Raw genomic sequence first — 25,204 nt, forward strand, 5'->3', positions numbered from 1 at the left:
AAGAGGGCCGTAATGTGTAATAATCAGACTTCTATCCAGACCATCAAACAGGAGTTCCAAACTGCATCAGGATCCACTGCAAGTACTATGACAGTTACAAGGGTGGTGAGAAAACTTGGATTTCACGGTCGAGCCGCTGCTCATAAGCCACACATCACACAGGTAAATGCCAAACGACACCTCGCTTGATGTAAGGAGTGTAAACATTGGACGATGGAACAGTGCAAAAATGTTGTGTGGACTGACAAATCATGGTACACAATGTGGCGATCCGATGGCAGGATGTGGGTATGCTGAATGCCTGATGAATGTCACCTGCCAGTGTGTAAGTGTCAACAGTAAAATTCAGAGGTGATGGTGTTACGGTGTGGCCATGTTTTTGATGGAGGGGTCTTGCACCCCTTGTTGTTTCGCAGTGCACTACCACAGCACAGGCCTACACTGACGTTTTAAATACCTTCTTGCTTCCCATGGTTGAAGAGCAATGTGGGTAAAGTGACTGAATCTTTCAACACGATCGAGCACCTGTTCTTAATGCATGGCCTGTGGCAGAGTGGTTACATGACAATAACATCCCTGTAATGGACTGGCCTGAACAGAGTCCTTACCTGAATCCTATAGAACACCTTTGGGATATTTTGGAATGCTGACTTTGTGCAAGGCCTCACTGACCGACATCGATACCTCTCCTCAGTGCAGCACTCCATGAAGAATGGGCTGCCATTCCACAAGAAACCCTTCAGCACCTGACTGAATGTATGCCTGCGAGAATGTAAGCTGTCAGCAAGGCTAAGGGTGGGCCAACACCATATTAAATTCCAGCATTATTGACAGAGGGCACCAAGAACTTGAAAATCATTTTCAGCCAGGTGTCTGGATACTTTTGATCACATAGTGTATGTAGTCTGCCAAATAGAGAGGCAAGTGAAACTTGCTCATGACTGTTAAGAACGCTTGCTTCTTTGAACAAGACCATCCAAATTTTATGGTTTACATATTAATAAATAAAGAGGCCTCAATCTCTTCACAGCTCTGGAGATAAAGTTAGCATTTCCTAATAATGTAATATTGGTGAGGTAAGGAAGGGCGTCAATTGCTGATAAATGTTGCTTAGATGGTGCAATGCTAATTTCAATACATACATGCCTTAAATATGTGACTTATTTTAGTATGAAGCTGCTTTTGTTGGGCCAGCACTTTATTCATGCACACTGGAGGCAGGACAGGATGATGCTGCCATTTATTTGAAATATTGCTAATGCATTTGTGATGGTATGACTGAAGGGTGTGTTAAATATTATTATTCAGTTGTTGATCTCTTATCTAATGGTGACTGTAAATACTTAATTTTGAGATACATCTAAAAAGAAAGATGATGAGACTTACCAAACAAAAGCGCTGGCAGGTCGATAGACACACAAACAAACACAAACATACACATAAAATTCTAGCTTTCACAACCAACGGTTGCCTCATCAGGAAAGAGGGAAGGAGAGGGAAAGACAAAAGGATTTGGGTTTTAAGGGAGAGGGTAAGGAGTCATTCCAATCCCAGGAGCGGAAAGACTTAACTTAGGGGGAAAAAAGGACAGGTATACACTCGCACACACACACATATCCATCCGCATATACACAGACACAAGCAGACATTTTTAAATGTCTAGAAATGTCTAGAAATAATTCCATGTTATTACTAGGAGAGTGTTATGCTGATACAGCTATTAGTTCCTGACTTAGAATCAGCATTTTTGAAACTTCAAAAACTGCTTCTACACTTCATATTCTAAATTAGTGGTTTGTTTGATAAAGATTGCAACACCATCATACTTCTGATTTCCTCTACAGTAACATGTGGCTAATTAGCACTGATAAGGTACACTTAATCCATGTTCACTATGAATTAGCCAGTGTCCTTTTACTGAATAAACATTACAATTTAATTCTTGTAACCGGTACACCATTTCTGTAAGTTTATTTTTAAGTCATTTACATTAACAGGGATAAAAACTAAAGTTTTTGCCTTGATATTAGGTATTGGCAATTGGCATATATTGGGTTGATGAATAAATTGTGCAGCCACAAGAAATCTCCTTCTTCTTCTAATATTTTGGCTGTATAACGTTATATTGGTTATCTCTAATGTATGCTCCGTCACTATTTACAACAGTCTGCCAATGCTGTGGTAACTCTTTGATTCTGCGACTATAGAAATTATGTGATTTTTAGTTGAAGAACTCATCAAACCATTTTCATAGCATATTTTCATGCAGAAAGGACGTTTCCTGAAGGCTGTTCAACAGAGAGTGGAAAAGGTGAAAATCTGAGGTCGCAAGACCAGTGTGGTGTTTTTTGTCAGTCTAGCAGAATGCTGGCTGGCGTTATTGTGGAGCAGCATCACTTCACGTGGTCTTCCTTATCACTGTCCATGGATTGTGTCTGCAAGACATCTCAGCTGTTGGCAATGAATGTCAACAGTGATGGTTACACCTTGGGGAAGCAATTCCTAGAACATTACACCATCGCTGTCTTACCAGGTGCATAACATTATCTTCTGTGGATGCACTTAGGTCTTTGTGCAGGGATTTGCTGCTTTTTTTGGGCTCAGGCATTCCTTTCTTTCCTTTATGTTAGCATAAAGACAACATTTCTCATCACCAGTAATGATACAGGATAGGAATGGTTGGTGTTGTTCATGAGCCAACTGATGACGAGTGAGCTGAGATGCACATATGACCACTCACCAATTTTTGTGATTTTGGCTTAGAGCATGTAGTACCCATACACTCCATTTTGAACCATCCCCATTCTTTGGAAATGTCTCAACATGGTGGAATCATAACAGTTCATCAAATTTGCCAGTTCTCGAGTACACTGATGTGGGTGACTGTAGATTAACATGTTTAAATGAATGTGGGGTGTCACTAATGTCAAAACAATCGTCCTTAAAATGAGAAAAACATTTTTTTGCCATACTTTGTCCAATGGCACTATTCCCATACGCAGCACAAATGTTTCTGGCTGCCTCCACTGCTGTCATCCCTCTCTTTGAACTCAAAAAAGAAGAATATGTCAGAAATGTTCCCACATGGCATTCCATTTTCTAGTGTCCACAGCTCCACTCACTACCTCCAAATGAAAAAATGACAATACAGGGTGATTCAAAAAGAATACCACAACTTTAAAAATGTGTATTTAATGAAAGAAACATAATATAACCTTCTGCTATACATCATTACAAAGAGTATTTAAAAAGGTTTCTTTTCACTCAAAAACAAGTTCAGAGATGTTCAATATGGCCCCTCCAGACACTCGAGCAATATCAACCTGATACTCCAACTCGTTCCACACTCTCTGTAGCATATCAGGCGTAACAGTTTGGATAGCTGCTGTTATTTCTCGTTTCAAATCATCAGTGGTGGCTGGGAGAGGTGGCCGAAACACCATATCCTTAACATACCCCCATAAGAAAAAATTGCAGGGGGTAAGATTCACTTATGCCGTACTCAATAACACAAAAAGCTTTCTGTTGAGTGGTCGCCATCTTAGCATTAACTGACGCTGACGCCTAGTCAACAGCGCCTCAAGCAAACAAATGTACAACTAAATGAAACTTTATAGCTCCCTTAAATCGCTGACAGATAGTGCTTAGCTCTGCCTTTTGTCGTTGCAGAGTTTTAAATTCCTAAAGTTGTGGTATTTTTTGAATCACCCTGTATGTAAACTCAAATAGTAACAGTGAACTACAAATAAAAAATGGCAATCAATAAAGAAATCCATAGTATCTGGAAATCCATAATAAGAAACAAAAATGTTACGAACTGAAGCAATGTCCTTATATGTTCAAGACAGATGGCTATCCACACATTTTTGAACGGATGAGATTCTGACAGCTATACTGACTTTAGACAGAATTGTAATGACTTTTATTCATTTCACTGGATTGAGCTGCTAGAGAATATTAAATAATTCATGTCATGTTCCATATAATTTTTTCTGTGTCATTGCTCACAGCTATAATTAAGGCACACAACTTACCATTGAACCTGGTGAACATTTTGATATTGAACATAAGGAGAGCAGTTCAAGATGTGTTCAGTGAACTCAAAAGCAAACTTTTATTATTCCAATTGACCAAGTATCTGAATTAGTTTTGGTCTTTCACAAATTCAGTAAGTGGTTCAAAGTTACGTACTCAACTGCTCAGTAACGATACTGGGGTGAAGGTGGCAGATGATAGATATAAAGCTGAAGTATGAAATTTGGTCTTTCAAATTTTTTTCACTGTGGAACTTTGTAATACAGTTCTTCATTTACTCCTTGCATGAAAACCACAATACCAGATAATAATGTAGTCATCACAGAATAGACACGCACCTACATTGTTCTCTTGTGTCAAGAAATTGGGGATTGATAAGTACTGTTAATATTCTATACAGTTCATGCAAAAGAAGTTGCCCCCTTCTATCAACAGATCATTTCAGGTTACTGGAAAAACTAATGATGCTGTGATAAGCAATTAGACAATTGCCAGCTGCTAACAGTTTTAAGAAAAAGTTTGTTGGAGGATGAAGATATTAACAGGCTCATATTGTCTGATGCAGAACTATGGAATTTATTTTTTGATCATCGATTATGACCTACTTGTAGAAAAAATCTCATCTATGGCAAACAACACAGATTCTGCATACAGAGATCCTTGAAACTCGATTTTGGTGTCCTCTTTTTTTATTTCCTATGATAATATATTATACACTATATTTTAAACCATATATATCCTGCAACTATAAAATTTTAATTATGAGTGTAGCAATCATAATAATATTAAACAAAAATTATCTGTAATAGGACAAAAATAATTTCAAAAGTTAAACATACAAACTACGTTTAGCATAAGCTGCAAGGTGAAGTACATTACCAGCCTGCTAAGATAGTACAAATACACTATCACAACACCATGTCTTTGATGAAACATACACTGCCTTCAAAGCAGATTCTCATAGTATGATATATGATAAAGAAGATAATGATTATCTTCAGAAGCTTATTATAACTCATATTTGAGATTTCTGAATGTGGAGTAAATTTTTTAAAATAATGTTATTTTGAAGGACTTTAATATCAACTGCTCAAAGTGGCCTCCTTGCATTTTCCAAAGATTTAGTAACTCACTGGATCATGCTATTCTGAAATATTTCAGACATACTTGCATACATAGTTACATGAGCAGCTGGATGTTCTTTACTAGTTCTTGTACATTCTTTGCCAATATAATAAATGTGCACACAAGGACAAGTGCCTCTGGAGGAACAAATATACAGGAATTAGGCAAATACAGAGGCTATGAAACAGGACTTATGTAACTAACCCATTTCCAGGAATGGCTCTACATATTCCTTCCAGAGTGCCCAAGTGCACCATTATGCTGTAACTACAACCTCCTCTGAATGTAAAATGGAATATAGTCCAGCACTTGAGGCAAATTGTTTATGAGAAATGGGTGATGGTTCAAATGGCTCTGAACACTATGCGACTTAACTTCTATGAGAAATGGGTGATGGTTCTAATGGCTCTGAGCACTATGCGACTTAACTTCTGAGGTCATCAGTCACCTAGAACTTAGAACTAATTACACCTAACTAACCTAAGGACATCTCACACATCCATGCCCAAGGCAGGATTCAAACCTACGACCGTAGCGATCGCTAGGCTCCAGACTGTAGCGCCTAGAACTGCATGAAATGGATGATGCAATCAACTGATTTAGGAAGTGGGGACCTGAAATACAACTTCCTATACATTCACACTAAAGTAAATATGATATACATGATTTTAGGAGATGTGCAGCTGCCTGCACACCAATAGTGGCATTATGCATATTGAAGTTATCCTCACCTATTACTACTGCTTCATCAGACCTTATTAAAACTTTTAAGAAGTTATCATCTGGTTAGTATGATGGTTGAATCCATCCACAAACTGCATCTGTAGAAGGTAATCTTCTGGATGCAGGTGTTGAATTATCAAATAGTGATTCAGGTGGATCTCTTCACCATGCAACATGTAAATTACTATTCTTTGCAAGATATGCTACTGTGTTGTTACGTCATGTGTACTTAGCTGGGTCCTTCATATATATCTTCAAAAATGGAATCTTTCGTAACTGCGCTATGGCTAGTCTATATGTGGCCTCTGTTCAGTGATAGTCAACTAAAACAATTGGTCTCTCAAAGGCAAAAAACCATATGACAAAAAAAATATTGTGTGGATAACATTGACCAGGATACCTAATAGCATATTGACAAGCAGGAACTTTAGCCATATAATCTGATGCACCAAGGCCCAAAAGCTTATCAAAATATTTGGCATTTTTTATGCCATAAATGGAATTGAAATGAGCATTTGGTGTCATTGGCTGGGAAGCCCCTTGCGGGGCAGGTCCGGCCACCTTGGTGCAGATTCGACGCCACCACCAGCGTACTGGATGGGGATGAAATGATGATGAAGACAACACAACACCCAGTCCCTGAGCAGAGAAGATCTTGGACAGTCAGGTAAGGAACCCGGGCCCGTAGGATGGCAATCCGTCACGCTGACCATTCAGCTATTGGGTCGGACTTTATGCTATATAACTCTCTATACTGTTCTGTAATAAACACAAGCAAAAAGTACAGCATATACTACTTCCCATCTATGGAACAGAACATGTATACACTTCATTCATCAAAGGGGGCCACTGCCCTTAAGAAACATCAACACTGTTACAGCTTGTTCTTGGTGACATACAGAGTTAGAAATATCAACATAGGTTTTTTTTTCTTTTTTTTTTTTTTAATATAACTCATATCCTGACAATATCCACTATGTACAGAGTTTTCAAAACACTTTTGCATCAATGGTTCACAAAAGGAGTCACATAGCTATCTAGGTCATGATGTCAACAATGTTTTGGCTGTGTGTGTGTCACAACTTACTAGACAAACCATTCACGAAAGGCTTAAGATTCCAATTACATTGTTTTCTTGACAGTAACAGGCAAAATAGGTCAAGATTTCCATCAATGTAACTAATAATAATAATGACTGGACATCCATACAAAAATGGTCTGCAATTATTAGACTGAATAGTTAAATGTATAATTAGTTGTTATTCAGTGTTGATGATTGTGATGATAAAAATAGTATGAAAGTTTGGCAATTATCTGTAAAATGGCTTATTTACCCTATGGACAATGCACTATCCTAATGAACATAATGTGTAGGAGGCATGAAAGTGGGATGCATTATAGTTACTACTGATCAATGGAAGAAGGGTTTGAATGTATTAGGTGAACATATACACTTAGATAGTGTGGTTATGCGAGGTGGACAATAACATGGAAACACAAAAATACAAGACATTATGATACCTAATACAGTGTTGGAAAACTGCTGGTATTGAAAACAGCTTCTAATCATATCAAAATGGCTAAATACAGGTGGTCCTGCACAGTTTTCAAGTGAAGCTTAAGTCATGTTGAGTGATTAGCTGAGAAATGTATGTAGCCTATAAAAAATTTTTAGTGTGAGAGTGGAACGAATTGAATGGCAGCCCAATCTATATCATTTATTATATCACTGAAGTGGGTAATGGAATAAAAAGAATCATTCATAAATAAACCAATAAAAGTTTTCCTGTTTTATTTTAAACTTTAGATAATACTTGAGTGACTAGGTGCTATTTAATAGCAAACATAATTGAGTGCAATGAATGAATAATTTCTTAAGTATTAAATATATGTGCCATATTTCATACAATAGTTGTTTCATCATTACAACATTGATTATTTAACGAATTACATATTTTGAGTTTCATTGACATAGAGAAGACAAACTGATTAAAATTTAAAAAATGTCTTACATATAGCAAGTGAAGAGCCAAATAATGTGACAAGGCAAAATATTTTTACTACATATTTGATGATCCAGTGGTAAAAACTGTTACTAATATGGTAAAGAAATTAACGCATTTCAGTATAGAATTTTTCCAAAAATTAACACTTTTGTGGCTGGCCTATAAGGAACAAGCAGGTAAAACATAATTAAAATCTTTCTGATAAACATTGTATCAAGCAAACTCATGTGAACACACATGATGAAATGTAGAGGCATATGGAAAAATGAAATGTAAGATTTCTACTGAATGATGAATAAAAATTTTTCATGAATTAGTAAACTACACAAAATCAAGTAAATATTACTGCTACACTCATTGTGATGCTGGCTTCACTCCAAGTGTGTGTTTTGGGATTCTCTATACTCAAGAAACTGTATCTGTTATTAGACTGCACTCATGCTTCAGCTCCACACCTTATGCTGTGCCCTTTGTACAACACCCTCCAGTCACTGCATTAACCTGAAACAGAGTGTCCATAGTAGTTCAGTACCATGTATAATCAAAAAGTAATGGAGGGAGACAATTTGCTTCTGCCTTTAAAACAACTCATCATTTCTTACAATAATTCTGTAGTATTTGGTTGTGTTGGTAATTTGCTCACTTTGGTTATGGAGATATCTTCAGCTTCCATATAACTGTTGTAATTTCATTTTACCTAATGGTAGATGGTCTTGGGCAGAGATGAATTTATTAATTGTGACAGGAAATTGGTCTTATTTGGTTTTTAAATGCAGACATAATGATCTGTCTATGGCAGATTATTGTACTATTAACCAGCATGCATTAACCAGTATCCAGTGCTTGTTGTTTCCTACCCTGGAAAGGTGACCCACAAATCTGCAGTATTTTTGTTATTTTCATTTCAGTGAGACAAATCTCTATTGAATTTGTTGTATTTTATGACAAGAAAATGATTATCATGTGACATGTTTTTAAGTCCTGTACAACATCACAACTCTTCATCAAAATATTATATGGTTGTCATTGTGTACTACAGAATAACAGGTCTTCCATTTTCCTTTTTTACATTAGTTGTTGAGCAGTTACAGAAGTTTATGGTAACAGAGGATTTTTCCCAAGATTCTTTTGATTTAGTATTTGAAACTGACCTTATAAATTCCCGATGATTCTTTTTAAGGATACCATATTGTAGTTGCATAAATTATGGTGTACAAATGCAGTGATAGGTATCAGAGTAATAAATCAGCACAACAAACTATTTTTGCTATTTTAATAACAGATCACCATCATCTCATTTTATGTACAACATTCATGGATGCTATTAACCCACCAGTATCATACTTCATCAGCAGGTGTCAACATTCCCAGTATTTATATCTGCTGGTGAATCTCACAACATTATTGTATTAATTGTGGTTGATCCACACTTTAATCAGATCATCCAAAGGACAATGAACTATCAGGAGGAATGATGGGTTCTGTACTACCAAGTGGCCATGTCGATTTTAGTTTCAATTATTTCCCTTTATAAACTAAGACAAAGGCTGTCATGATTTATTTTCAAAGAACACAAGTGATTTTCTTACTCATTTTTACCCTATTCAGGTTTTGTCCCATCTCTAATGACTTTACTGCAAATAGTCACTAAATCCTAATGTTCCTTCCTATTTCCCTAAGATCAATATACAACAGTTTAAGAATATCTTATTTCATGACCTCATATTACTATCAGCAGTTGCAAGAACTTCAGAGTGGTGTGTTATTCAGCCCATTACAATAATAGTAGTAAATTGCCTATTTTAAATGCGTTTTACTCTGTTACTTTCCAGATCAAAAAATATTTATATCAAATAACCTACCTCATCAATAGCTCAAAATCTTAAAGATGACTGTGAAACAGCAACTGTGTAATTCAGAACAGATCAAAAAATCAGCCAAAAGCAGTGCCCTCTGTAGACCAGTTTTTCCTGCTCGCTTGAGCCTGTATATTTCTAGCAATTGAATTAATCTTTGGCATAAAGTATATGTAATTTATGCATATATTTTATTTTGAGACACCTATTCTGTTTATATGATAACAAGAGCCTCTACTAGTGCGCATTTACTGAGTAGTCTTTCTACAGTACGATACATGTAATCTCACGCTATCTAAAGCCATGGCTTGTGGTAACTCTTGTTTCACAGATTCATCTAATCAATTTGTGCATCATGTGATGTAATAAATGAGTACATTTACTTCAGAAATGTTTTTCTATTAATATTTTTTTTCTGTTAGTAAAAATCATTTTGTAACTGCTGTATACATTTTTAGTGCCAATGCTACTGAAGAAGATATTTTTACAAATATCAAAACCATGATCAAGGGATAATAAACCTTTATTTGCAATTGGTTGGCTGATTTTTCACATCAATATATACTGTTCTGGAGCCAAAGTACAACATAGCACAATTTAAAATAAGAGAGTTGACTGTTGTATCTCTTCAAGGCTGTTGACACCGCATAATCTGCCCTATCACCCATAGTAACTTTTGTCTGAAGCACTTTTGTCAATCACTAAAAATTCTCATGTTGATCTTGCTATCTGTCTTACATGCTTCACTCAATGTTTAAAAATCAGACAAAAAAGTAAGAATAATGAAAGTGATCAACTCAGTTAACAAATATATCAACTTAATGTCCTAAACTGGAAAATTACAGTTTGGCATACATTATTATATGCAGCCTAGGTAGTAACAATTGGAAGGCAGCACTTACGCAAACTGCATGAAGAAGAGAGCAAAATGCAAATGAGGACATCTATTACACTGAAATAAAAGTAGCAAAGAGAATCTTAAGAGACAGGCTATGAACACTAGGGGATCAAAAACCGATTCTGATAAGCAAACAACAAAGGCATGACCTTACTGAATCTTTTTGTGTACCGTAAATAAAGAGAGCCAAAAACCAAACAGGACTTACAGTAAGCTCAGCGATACCACTTCAAATGCTTTTTTTCCTCACTATTTATGGTCTGGAAAGAAACCACTGTACAATGCACAAAATTCATGTAAGCAAATGGGGCAAATGACTACTCAGCCAGAATACCAAAGTGATGGTGAAAAATGTTTTCTCTAGAATTCAGAAATGTTACACAATTTCTTGACCAGCTACAAAGGAGACCTACAACATATTATTCATACCTACTTATTGAGCTGCAGCAGCAGTATCACACAAAGAAACATTGATTACAGAAGAAAGTGTTCAGAGAGGAGCAGCTGTAATAACAATTACAGGAGATGAAACAACACAGCCAGAAATTGATAAAAAATGAACCAGTGAGAGTGACAGCATATTCAGCTAATGAAAGATCTACATCATCAGATGATCTACCCACAAAGAGAATGCAAGTTGCTTAAAAAAAAAAAAAAAAACTACTCATTGAGGAAAATATATATTTGAGAAAGATGGTATCAACAACTGTTGCTTAGAATCTTTGAAAAAGCTAGAAAAACAACCCGACTTTGAAATTTGTCCTATAAAACGAACCTCATTAAAAACATTCATTGCATGCCTCTTCAGTAGGCCAAATTCAAACATAAATATATTCATTACAATGAAATGAATACCCGTAGATGTATACAGGCGTTCATATAAGTCAACAGGGACAGTTGAAAATGTGTGCCCCGACTGGGACTCAAACCCAGTATCTCCTGGTTACATGGCAGATGCCCTATCCATCTGAGCCATCAAGGACACAGAGGATAGTGCGATGGCAAGGAATTATCTCAGGTATGCCTCCTGTGAGACCCACATTCCCAACTTATTGTCCCACACTATATTCATAGCACCCCTGCCCATTATACTCATTACTCACAGTTTTTTGCTGATTCCTGTAAGAGTTCTGGCACTGTTTGTGCATCCCCACCAAAGAAGAAGATGGTCAAGTGGCCGGTGAGCTTTCCTGACGAAGCAACTTTTTGTTGCGAAAGCTTGAATTTTGTGTGTGTGTTTGTTTTTCCCGCGTGGAGTGTTTATCTCTATTATATTCATATTCATATATATATATATATATATATATATATATATATATATATATATATATATATATATATATATATATATATATATATATATATATATATAGTTATAATAGAAGGAAATATTCCATGAAGGAAAAATAAACCTAAAAACAAAGATGATGTGACTTACCAAATGAAAGTGCTGGCAGGTCGACAGACACACAAACGAACACAAACATACACACAAAATTCAAGCTTTCGCAACAAACTGTTGCCTCATCAGGAAAGAGGGAAGGAGAGGGAAAGACGAAAGGATGTGGGTTTTAAGGGAGAGGGTAAGGAGTCATTCCAGTCCCGGGAGCGGAAAGACTTACCTTATGGGGAAAAATGGACGGGTATACACTCGCACACACACACATATCCATCCACACATGTCTCCCTGATGAGGCAACAGTTTGTTGCGAAAGCTTGAATTTTGTGTGTATGTTTATGTTCGTTTGTGTGTCTGTCGACCTGCCAGCACTTTCATTTGGTAAGTCACATCATCTTTGGTTTTAGGTTTATATATATATATATATATATATATATACACTCCTGGAAATTGAAATAAGAACACAGTGAATTCATTGTCCCAGGAAGGGGAAACTTTATTGAGACATTCCTGGGGTCAGATACATCACATGATCACACTGACAGAACCACAGGCACATAGACACAGGCAACAGAGCATGCACAATGTCGGCACTAGTACAGTGTATATCCACCTTTCGCAGCAATGCAGGCTGCTATTCTCCCATGGAGACGATCGTAGAGATGCTGGATGTAGTCCTGTGGAACGGCTTGCCATGCCATTTCCACCTGGCGCCTCAGTTGGACCAGCGTTCGTGCTGGACGTGCAGACCGCGTGAGACGACGCTTCATCCAGTCCCAAACTTGCTCAATGGGGGACAGATCCGGAGATCTTGCTGGCCAGGGTAGTTGACTTACACCTTCTAGAGCACGTTGGGTGGCACGGGATACATGCGGACGTGCATTGTCCTGTTGGAACAGCAAGTTCCCTTGCCGGTCTAGGAATGGTAGAACGATGGGTTTGATGACGGTTTGGATGTACCGTGCACTATTCAGTGTCCCCTCGACGATCACCAGTGGTGTACGGCCAGCGTAGCAGATCGCTCCCCACACCATGATGCCGGGTGTTGGCCCTGTGTGCCTCGGTCGTATGCAGTCCTGATTGTGGCGCTCACCTGCACGGCGCCAAACACGCATACGACCATCATTGGCACCAAGGCAGAAGCGACTCTGATCGCTGAAGATGACACGTCTCCATTCGTCCCTCCATTCACGCCTGTCGCAACACCACTGGAGGCGGGCTGCACGATGTTGGGGCGTGAGCGGAAGACGGCCTAACGGTGTGCAGGACCATAGCCCAGCTTCATGCAGACGGTTGCGAATGGTCCTCCAGGTCCTTTTTTCCCCCTAAGGTAAATCTTTCCGCTCCCGGGATTGGAATGACTCCTTACCCTCTCCCTTAAAACCCATATCCTTTTGTCTTTCCTTCTCCTTCCCTCTTTCCTGACGAGGCAACCGTTGGTTGCGAAAGCTAGATTTTTGTGTGTATGTTTGTGTTTGTTTGTGTGTCTATCGACCTGCCAGCGCTTTTGTTTGGTAAGTCTCATACCTGTCCTTGTTTCCCCCTAAGGTAAGTCTTTCCGCTCCCGGGATTGGAATGACTCCTTACCCTCTCCCTTAAAACCCACATCCATTCGTCTTTCCCTCTCCTTCCCTCTTTCCTGATGAAGCAACCGTTGGTTGCGAAAGCTTGAATTTTGTGTGTATGTTTGTGTTTGTTTGTGTGTAAACCAACCTGCCAGCGTCTTCGTTCGGTAAGTCACATCATCTTTGCATAAATTGATAAAAAATGAACCAGTGAGAGTGATAGCATATTCAGCTAATGAAAGCTCAACATGATCAAATGATATACCCACAAAGAGAATGCAAGTTGCTTTAAAAAAAGAAAAAAAAACTACTCATTGAGGAAAATGTATATTTGAGAAAGATGGTATCAACAACTGTTGCTTAGTCATGTCCAAAAGAACAGATACCATCTTCATATATATAAATATATTTGTTCACAAACTTGAATGTAGTCTTGAAGGTGTCTTGAACAAAACAAGGGCTCCTACTCGCGGAAGCAAAGCTTTGAGGACAGGGCAGGAGTTGTGCTTGGGTAGCTTAGTTGGTAGAACACTTGCCCATGAAAAGCAAAGGTCCAAGTTTGAGTCTTGGTCCAGCACACAGTTTTCATCTGCCAGGAAGTTTCATATCAGTGCACATTCTACTGCAGAGTGAAAATCTCATTCAGTGTTACAATTGTTTCAACAACCACCAAACCAGGGCATTGTTACCTCTCACAAACGGATGAACACACTAAATCACAGATCAAGTACTATGTCAGCACTGAAGATCGTGAGATGAAGCCTGCCACACCCTTAGTTAACTGTGCTACATCAACAGGTGTGCACTGTGTACAATGGCTGCCTGCTGCCATCTCGACCTCCCACCTAACCAGTGCTAGTAATATACCGATCAGTGACACTGTTAATGAACTACAACCCATTCATTTTCATTCTAATGAGTCAGTGCATACTGACATTCACAGACATACTCCAGAGTACTGCAACTGTTGACCAACAATCGCCACCATACATGACCACCTTCCACTGCAGAGAACTGATATTTGCAGGTTATTGCAGACAAATCCATCCTACAAGTGACCTACACCTGAACTTTACATTCTATGTGATACCATAGATCACCTGGGTGACGTCACACTTGTTAAGTTTGTACTGTCCCCCACGTCACGTCATCACGAAGATGTCACGATGACAACAGCCGTATCATGCTGTGGGCCACACCTGCCACATGAAGTCACTCAAATAGCAGGCATACCGTGTCTACCTGCAACTGCACAGGGTTTTCACACCTCGTGAGAACAGCGTATCAGTATGGCGAGCCTGACTGCAACTGCGAATCACACACTGTGTGAACACAAGGACTACCTTCAACAGCTGCCGAGTTGGGTGATCTACACTGATGTGCCATCCGCCACCCTGTCCACCGCACTGTATTCCTTGCTTCCCCACTACTATACTTCATGATGCCAATGCACCAGCTGTGACACCTGTGCCACATTCTGTGATAACCGGTCACGACTCTCTCGTTACCAATACACCTACTGCAACTACCATGCCACAGCTCCAGCCGCCGGCTTTATCAGTGCCACCAAAAGGTCTTCATGAATCTTCACCATGTACTTCACATGATTACAACCTCATACATGTCCTGGTCACTCGTCACCAGGCAGATTGCCGCTGGCCACACACCGAGTTACATCTGGCACTATTAGAAGTTGATTCCGTGCAAGAATGGTTCACACTCTGCGAGTGCATGATGCAGTTGGCCAGGATCACAGACAACTGTGACAAGTTTTTGGTGCTATTGAACCACCTCCCTACCAACACCAATCTTATCAGTGATGTCCTACTGCATGCACCAACCACTGGCAGATATGAGACAGTGAAGATGCTCATACTGCAATGCCTATCAGATTCACCTGAACAACAACTCCATAGCTGAGAATTAATACTACCCTAGGTCCACTGGTCTGACACCAGCCCCACCACCTTGTCCCTCACAAACTAAAGGTGGCTGAGGGATGATCAAGGAACTGTTACATGAGGGCACCATTAGGCCATCACACAGTGCGTGCGCCTCACTGACTACAATGAGAATGGAAAAAGATAAAATGTGGTGCATGTGCAGAGACTACGGACGTTTGAACGTGCACACCATCATTGATAATTAGTCCATGCCCAATATTCAGCACTTCCTCCGGCAACCGGCTAGTGCAACCATACTTAGCATGATCGACCCTAAAAGAGATAGTTGGCAGATCTCAATGGCCATGAAGGACATCACAAAGACTGCAATAATTACACCCTTTGGCCTATTTGTCCCTCTTCATGCACTTCAGACTAAAGAACGCAGCCCAGACTGGCCAGTGGTTCATTGACGGGTTGTTTTTTTACCATGCTCTTTTGCTATTGTTATTTGGACGCTGTACATATATTCTTAGAAACAACTCAAGGTCATGAGAAATACCTGCAAGGGGTATTCAACAAACTAGCAGAGCAGGTTGTTGTTGTCAATGAGGACAAATGCCAACTCTGGCAAAAATGTGTTACATTCATAGGCCAGCTTGTCAACACTTTGAGCATCCACCCCACCCCAGAAGAGATAGACCAAGTACAGACCTACCACCAAGAATGGACTATCAAAAGTTGCGCCTTATCTTAGGGGTAATTAATTTTTAATACAACACCTCCCCCATGTTGCATAGACACTCGTCCTGCTCACAGAGTCACTCCGTGGCAAGAACACATCAGGCAAACATAAGCTCACTTGTATTCCTGATTTGCAAGGAACTTTCGAGAACATCAAAACAGAGCTTGCTCAGATCACCGCCCTGGCACTTTCATCCATGGACACTCATATGATTATGATAGCCGACACCAACAACCGAGTGATTTGGGCAGTGCTACAACAGGAAGTCCCCAGTGCAACCCAACCCCTATGGCTTTTCTCGTGGAAACTCACTGTCTCCCAGAAAATGTGGTCAACGTTTGACTGTGAGCTTTTGGCGATATACAAAGTGATTTGATACTTCCCACACGACATCGAGCGCTGGCAGCTTACTATCTACACAGACGCTGTTAAATACCTGCCACCCAGGACCTGCTCTTGACAATTCTGCCACCTGAACTTGATTTCAGAATATACCAATATACTACAGACTTACGCTATGTATGAGGTTGCAGACAACACGGTGGCTAACTTCGTCTCATGACTCGCTGCCACATCGGCACACCATTACTTTGACCAACTATTGGAGGCACAAGCAACTGACACCAACTTTCAAAACCTGCTATCTGGACACACAACAGGCCTCCAGCTCAAGAAGTGCACCATTGCAGGCACAACAAAACTAGTTTGATGCAACGTATCCATGACGTATCCCCTGTCATCCCACAGAACTTCAGGAAGACAGTTTTTGACCTCCTCTACAACTTGTCTCACCCCGGAGTATGCCCGACACTAAAACTGATAACAGATAGTTTCTTTTGGATGAACATTAACTGGGACAGCACTGCATGGACAAGAGCCTGCAACCAATGTCAATGGGCCAAGGCAGAACATCATGCCCAGCCACCCTTCGGGAAATTCTCCAGCCCAAAGGGCTGTTTGCAACATGTCCGCATAGACCCGGTGGGGCCCCTCCCTCATTCAGACAGATACAAGTACATGTTCCATTGACAGGACAACTTGATGGGTGGAGGCCACACTCTGACTGATACTTCAGTCGACACCGTCGCCCGAGCTTTCATCATATTATGGACTGCACACTTTGGCTGCACTGAGTCCCTGACAACTGACCAGGGCCAGCAGTTTTAGTTGACCCTGTTCTCTGAGCTCTGTCACCTCTGTGGGTGCCACCAGTTCCACACAACGACCTCCCATCCCCAATCCAACGAACTTGTGGAACAATGGCACTGCACCCTCAACACATCACTCATACACCACAACCAGGAGTGGACAGAGCCTCTCCCCTGGGTGCTGCTGGGCATACGAGCTGCCTACAAAGATGATCTGGGTGCCCCGCTTGCAGAGGTGCTCTATGGGGAACCGATCACCCTCCCAATAGAGTTTGTATCACAAACCACCGACCCTGTGGATGTCAACCTAGTAAAACATGTCGGGAACCACATCCACATCCCATCGCCATCCCACCACAACAAACCAACCATCTTTGAGTACAAGGACCTCCAATCATGTACACATGTCATGCTCAGGTGCAAATTAAACAATAGACAGTCAGACTATAGAATGGTCTTGAGGTCATTAGAGCACTGCATGCCCCTTCCATCTACGACTGACACAGCAGGTCTGAAATCTACTCTTTCTTGGGACGGCTACCTGCTCATGTTGGCTCCAGAGAATTTTATAATGCTGGATGGCGCACTACCAGCCACCAACACTTCAATGGACATCACCACTGTGCCAATGGCACCACTGCTTGACATCACAGGCCAGCCACACTTTACGGGCACCCAGGTACCTGGCAGACTACAATATGTTGACATTACCCATCGCCAGCAGGACAACACACAATGATGTACACTAGTCACTGTGCTGCACTCTTGTGATTTGAGGGGGGGGGGGGAGGTGTCCTCGGGGGGGGGGGGGGGGGGATTTAGAAGCGCTCTATCCCCCAATAACATCACTGCCCTACCACAGCAAGAACAATTGTATCTTTGTCAGATCAATTTTCTGTAGTATATGCTCTATGCTAAACGCATTGTGTATATGTTGCAAGAATAAAAGTACTCATATTAAGTGCTGGGAATGCGAGTGATCACATCATTGTAATTACAACAACTGCTCCCCATTACATACACAGTTATTAAAAAACCAGTTTTCAATGACAGTATGAAACTTACGAATATCCTTAGGAGATAAAAATTGTTTTTAATGACAAGGTTGGAACAAAATCGGAGACAAGACAAAGGAGCAATAGACAGGAATGTTGGTAGTGCTTGCTGTCCATTCCAAAGTTTCAGTCAAGTCACAGAGGATTATCAGGGGGAATTATTAGTATAGTTTGTTTTGACAACTAACCAAGCTTTTTGAAGTTGAGGAATTGATTTGGAGACTGGCATTCAAGTGCCTGAAACAATAGGGAATCTTAATAAATATAAATTAGTTGCACACTCAGGGGACAAATAAATCAATGTAAAGATTGATTCTGTTATACGTGAAGTGACTGAATTTAAAACAAAATTGTCCTGATAAAGTTGAGAAAATTGGAAAACTTTTGAAATAATGCACAATGTGATGAAACAAGAAGGCCAGGTATTAAGATCAGAAATGGATCAAAATGACAATAATCTTGAATGTAAAATTAATAACTTGAAAAGTAGGTAGGTAATGATAAAGTTGTTGCACTAGAGAAAGTTGTAATGTAATTCCATGTAATTGTAAAGTAGTTAATATTCTTAGAAAACTATCTGAACTGGAGGAAAATTTTGTAACCAGAATTTTCAGTAGTAACCGTAGTGGGATGAGCACCAATGTACCAATTAAAAGTTTTAGAGGAAATAATAACCTTAACCCAGTTGACTTTTAACAACATTTTTGTCATAATTTTGATAGTTGTTTGACTGATTTGCTTATGATAAAGTTTGTAAAAGAGTATTTGGATGAGGAAGCACTCTCTTGGACTAACCAATATATTCATGCAGAAATGACGTATTGTGCTTTTGAAAACAGCTTTCTGAATAAATTGTCAGAAACTGAACAAGCTAGTATCAAAAGTTAATTCATAAATGGACCAATTAGTGAGAAGTGAATGGTAACATGAAAGATTTTTGAGACAAGCACCTGAGAAAATTAATAATCCTAGATCAATCATTTGATGAGCTTACACAAAAAGGTGTATGAAAGAGGAGATTACCAAGGAAAGTGCAACAGGCTTTAGTTTATGGGGCAGATGATTCTATTTTGATTTCTGAAATATGTAGATAAACTGGTCAGGGGATTAGAGAGAAATTATGTATATAGTTTTTAATCAGAATTTCCATAGTGTGACTCAGCACAAGAGTGGGGAATTACAGAAGGAAACGGGGAAGAAATTATCTGTATAATTATGAGGGAAGACGTCAGAAAAGTGATCCACAGTCGAATGACAGAAATATTAATGAGAAAGAATACAAGAAAATTTAAACAGATCATTGGAAGGAAATGCCAGAGCATTTAACTACAGTAGATGTGAAAATAGGGGTAATGATGAGGTACATTAGGGATTCTCCAACTAAGATCTAGCCACTTTGGTGTGGGAAAAAATAGAAGAAGTCAGGCTAATTATCACACAAGAATTATGAGAGAAGGATAAACTTTGAACCATACAAGCAACAAGATAAAGACAGGAATAGATATCACATGAATAGATTAAATTTTGATAGGAAATTTTGGGAAGCAATGGGCATTAGTATATGTGGGGAAAATCAGGACTAGGTTACACAGAAGAGTACAGTAGTATCTCATTAGAAACTGACTTCAGGGTCATACGGAGCAATAGAAATGGGAGATGTCACCAGCACAAGTCACTGGGTCATAAACCTTCGATGGAGCAATATGGAGGAGGAGATGAGGCAGGCGGTGCTGTATGCACGTCCACACCTGAGTGCAGACCATGAACAAGCTCCTAAGCAGTCAGTTCATCAGTGCATCTGATGATCGCAATGTGGTTGCTCACTGAAATACTGTGCTCACTGGACACTGATGTCTGGCCATTCACCTGTAAACTACGTAAGAAAAAGTTGAAGATCCACAAGTAATGGACTATCTGCAACATTTTATGTCATCCTGTACCACTGGTCAGAGGAAAGCAGCAGCTTGAGTAGGGATTTGCTGTCCTTTGTGTGGACTGCTAAAACACCACAACACAAACAGTTGTGTCTGGAGTGGTGCTGTACCAGGTAGCTTTGACTGCTGATGAAAGCTGTCACATTATGTTCAGTGATGAATCGTGGTTCTGCACTACCCTAGATGACCATTGTCAGCAAGTATGGTGACTACCTGAGGAATAAGCCAATTCTTCCAATTTCTTAGAGAGGCACAGTGGTGTTCCTCCTGGTGTGTGACATGTGTGGGACATATGCAGTTGGAGTGATATAGCACCCCTAATATGTCTAGTATCACTCTGACAGGTGACATGTACATAAGCATCCTGTCTGACCACCTGCATCCATTCATGACCAATGTGCATTCTTACAGACTTGGTCAATTCCAGCAGAACAATGCAGCACACCACATAAAAAGAACTGCTACAGAGTGTCTCCAGGAACATTCTTCTGATTTCAAACACTTGTGCTGATCACTAAACTCCCCACACATGAACAGTCTTGAGTGTATCTGGGATGCCTTGCAATGTGCTGCCCAGAGGAGATCTCCACCCCTTAGTCCCCTTAGAGATTTATGGGCAGCCCAAACAGGATTCATGGTGTCATTTCCTTCCATCACTACTTCAGACATTAGTCGAGTACAAGTCACATTGCGTTGTGGCACTTGTGCATTCTCGCTGGTGCCCTATATGATATTAGGCAGCTGTACCAGTTTCTTTGACTCTGCAGTGTTTAATCAGTGTGTGTGTTACTACTTTTCTATATATTACAGAGCAAGGTGGCACACTACATAGCACAGTGGACTCCCATTGAGGAGGATGATGGTTAAAACCGATGTCCGACCATCCAGATTTAGATTTTCCAATATTTCCATAAATTGCTCTAGACAAATGCTGGGATAATTCCTTTGAAATGGCACAGCCGATTTCCTTCCCATCCTGAATGCAAACCAAGCTTGTGCTCTGTCTCTAATAACCGTGGTGCCAACAGGATGTTAAACCCAATCCTTCTCCTTTTCTACAGATAAGCAGAATGATTGGGTTTAAGCTAGTCTACAGATTAGCTTGAAAGTAAGATATCTGCATAAGTTTGTAGGTCTCAAATAGGTCCCTTAAAATTCTGTTCCATGGCAAATCAGTCATGACATTAGTACATAAATTAACAAATAAAATTATTTTTATATCTTCCTTATGGAATGAGCTTTGCACAGTGTCAATTGAAGAGTAATAAAGGTATTTTTTTCTCCTAGTATAACAGCTATGAACATCGTACTCATCTCAAATCCTGATTGAATTTTTATGATGAAGTTCATGGGCTAATAGACATATTGTGAAACAGTTAATATGAAAAATTCCTTGAAAAGGTATTTACAAGGTGTTCTTGATAAACATGACATATTATAGAGTAGGATATTGATAACCTGATGTGAATCAACTGAAACAGTGATTATATGAAAGGGTTTCAGTCAATAAATTTATATTTGTACATCATACTTTTCCGCTAGTGACCACTAGTTCTTGCCTGAACTCAATCCTCTGGTCATCATCCATGAGTGGTATTTTAGCCTTCACTTGAAATATGCTGTAGTTATACTATTCACAACAGTTAACAAATGTAAATGAGTTATTCTCAATATTTCCAATAAACTTAAAATATTTGGCCAACTGAGGAATGGTGCTAGTGGATCAAGCTTAGCTAGGGTATATGGCATGCCACAAGAATGGATATTAAAAAGAATGTAATCCTATTACAAAATTTGCCAAGTGACTTGGCAGTGAAGATGGAATCTTGCACAGAAATATGATGAAAATGGCAGAAAATCAGAATTTAGACACTGCAGTGTACACTTGGTTCATGCAGGTACAGTCCATAAGTGGCCCTTTGAGTTATGAAAAAGTGCTTCACTGAATAAGAAACTTGGGGATAATACTGACTTTAAAGTGACTACTGGCTGGCTTGTTGCTTGTTGTTGTGGTCTTCAGTCCAAAGACTGGCTGGATGCAGCTCTCCATGCTACTCTATCATGTCCTTCCCTTTTCATCTCTGAGCAAATACTGCAACCTACATCCTTCTGAACTTGCTTAGTGTATTCGTCTCTCGTTCTCCCTCTGTGATTTACTTCCCTTCAATACTAAATTGGTGATCCCTTGATGCCTCAGAATGTGCCCTACCAACTGACAACTGATCCTTTCTTCTAGTCACATTGTACCACAAATTGCTCTTCTCCCCACTTCTATTCGGTACATCCTCATTAGTTACATGATCTACCTATCTAAACTTAAGCATTTTTCTGTAGCACCACATTTCAAAAGCTGCTATGTCCTTTGTGCCCATGTTTCACTTCCATACATGTCTACACCCTGTACAAATACTTTCAAAAAAGAATTCCTGAAACTTAAATCTATACTTGATGTTAAAAAATATCTCTTCTTCAGAAATGCTTTCCTTGCCATCAACAGCCGACATTTTATATCCTCTCTATTTCAAACATCATCAGTTATTTTGTTGCCCAAATAGCAAAACTCATCTACTTCTTTAAGTGTCTCACTTCCCAGTCTAATTACCTCAGCATCACCTGATTTAATTCTACTACATTCTGTTATCCTCATTTTGTTTTTGTTGGTGTTCATCTTATATCCTCCTTTCAAGACACTATCCATTCTGTTCAACTTCTCTACCAACTCCTTTTCTGTCTCTGATAGAATTACAATGTCTTCATCAAACCTCAAGGGTTTTATTTCTGCTTCCTGGATTTTAATTCCTATTCCAAATTTTTCTTTTGTTCCCTTTAGTGCTTGCTCAGTACACAAATTGAATGACATCAGGGATAGTGTACAACACTGTCTCCCCTGCTTCTCAACCACTGCTTCCCATTTGTGCCGCTCAAATCTTGTACTGCTTTTTGCTTCCTGTATTTTATCCCTGTCACCTTCAGAATTTGAAAGAGAGTATTCCAATCAACATTGTCAAAAGCTTCCTCTAAGTCTACAAATCATATAAATAACATAGGTCGTAGAGTCACTATTGCCTCAAGTGTTCCTACATTTCTTTGGAATCCAAACTGATCTTCCCTTAGGCCAGCTTATACTAGTTTTTGCATTTGTTTATAAAGAAATCGAGTTATTATTTTGAAACTGTGCCTCGTTAAACTGATAGTTCATGTTATAACTTCAAGTTGAACAAATATATTTCAAGGACAATGCAATACATGAAACTCACAGATCAAGTAAACAGAGTAAGATGTGTGTCACTTTAACAGTCAAATCATAAGTGAGTCCAAGTCTCGCGGCCGCTGGCTGGCTGGCCGCTTAGGTTTTGCTGCTGCTGCATGGCTGGCAGACAGCGCCACATGTAGAGGACGCGCGTAACTGCACAGCAGCACTTTGAAAGATCGGAGAGTCACAACAGTTCACTAATTTTCACACCGGTCAGCACCTTCTTTCTTAGGAATTGGAGTTATTACATTCTTCTTGAAGTCTGAGGGTATTTTTCCTGTCTCATACATCTTGCTCACCAGATGGAAGAGTTTTGTGCATGGCTGGCTCACCCAACGTTATCAGTAGTTCTAATGGAATGTTGTCTACTCCCAGGAACTTGTTTCAACTTAGGACTTTCAGTGCTCTGTCAGATTTTTTATGCAGTACCATACTGCCCATCTCATCTTTGTTTACCTCCTCTTCCATTGACATAATATTGCCCTTAAGTGCATGGCACTTGTATAGGGTCTCTATATAATCCTTCAATCTTCCTGCTTTCCCTTCTTTGCATAGAACTGGTTTTTCATCTGAGTGCTTGATATTCATACAGGTGGTTCTCTTTTCTCCAAAGGTCTCTTGAATTTTCCTGTGGGCAGCATCTATATTACTCCCAGTGATATATGCCTCTACATCCTCACATTTGTCCTCCAGCCCTTCCTGTTGACCATTTTGCACTTCCTGTTGATCTCATTTTTGAGACTTTTCTATTCCTTTTCACCTCCTTCATTCACAGCATCTTAATATTTTCTCCTTTCATCAGTTAAATTCAATATCACTTGTGTTACCCAAGGATTTCTACTAGTCATCATCTTTTTACCTACTTCATCCTCTGCTGCCTTCACTATTTCAATTCTCAAAGCTACCCATTAGTCTTCTGGCTGGATTATGCAGTTTATATCTAGGCATTGAATTGGGGAATTGGACACTCAAGGTGAAGAACTGTTTGCTGACTCTGAAGCAACAGAGTGTTTCAAAGCGACTTTAAATAAATTTATGACCAAGTGCTATAACAAAAAATATCTACAACATAGATGAAATTTTTTTGTATTGGAAGAAAATGCCAACAGAATCACTAGTTTCCTAGAAAGAAGTATGAGTCCCTCGTTATAAGGCAAGAAAACCTTGCATCATTTCTATGATGTGCACAAATTTTACCAGAACACATAGGCTACCCTTTCTGTTCATAGGGAAATCCAAGACTTGACACTGTTTTATGGGAGTAAAAAATAGTAGGTCACCTACAAGAATCAAAAGAATGCAACAACAGATGCAATCATTTTTACAGAATAATACCACCCTGTATTTATTTATGAAGTGTAAAAGCAACGGCATGCAACTGGTAATTCTGAAAATGTTTTGTTGTCTCCAAAAGTCATCCCTCAAACTGTACAATATGGAAAGTCTAAAGTTATTTTCTTGCCTCAGAACATTACTCCAGTCCTCTGGCATTAACTTGTAGGACACTGTGCACACAGTAGTAGACGTTCAGACTGCTGTTGAGGACACTACTCCAGCAAAACGTTGGAACAAACTCCTT

This window comes from Schistocerca cancellata, chromosome 4 (assembly GCF_023864275.1).
Source record: "Schistocerca cancellata isolate TAMUIC-IGC-003103 chromosome 4, iqSchCanc2.1, whole genome shotgun sequence".
In the NCBI taxonomy this organism is placed as follows: domain Eukaryota; kingdom Metazoa; phylum Arthropoda; class Insecta; order Orthoptera; family Acrididae; genus Schistocerca; species Schistocerca cancellata.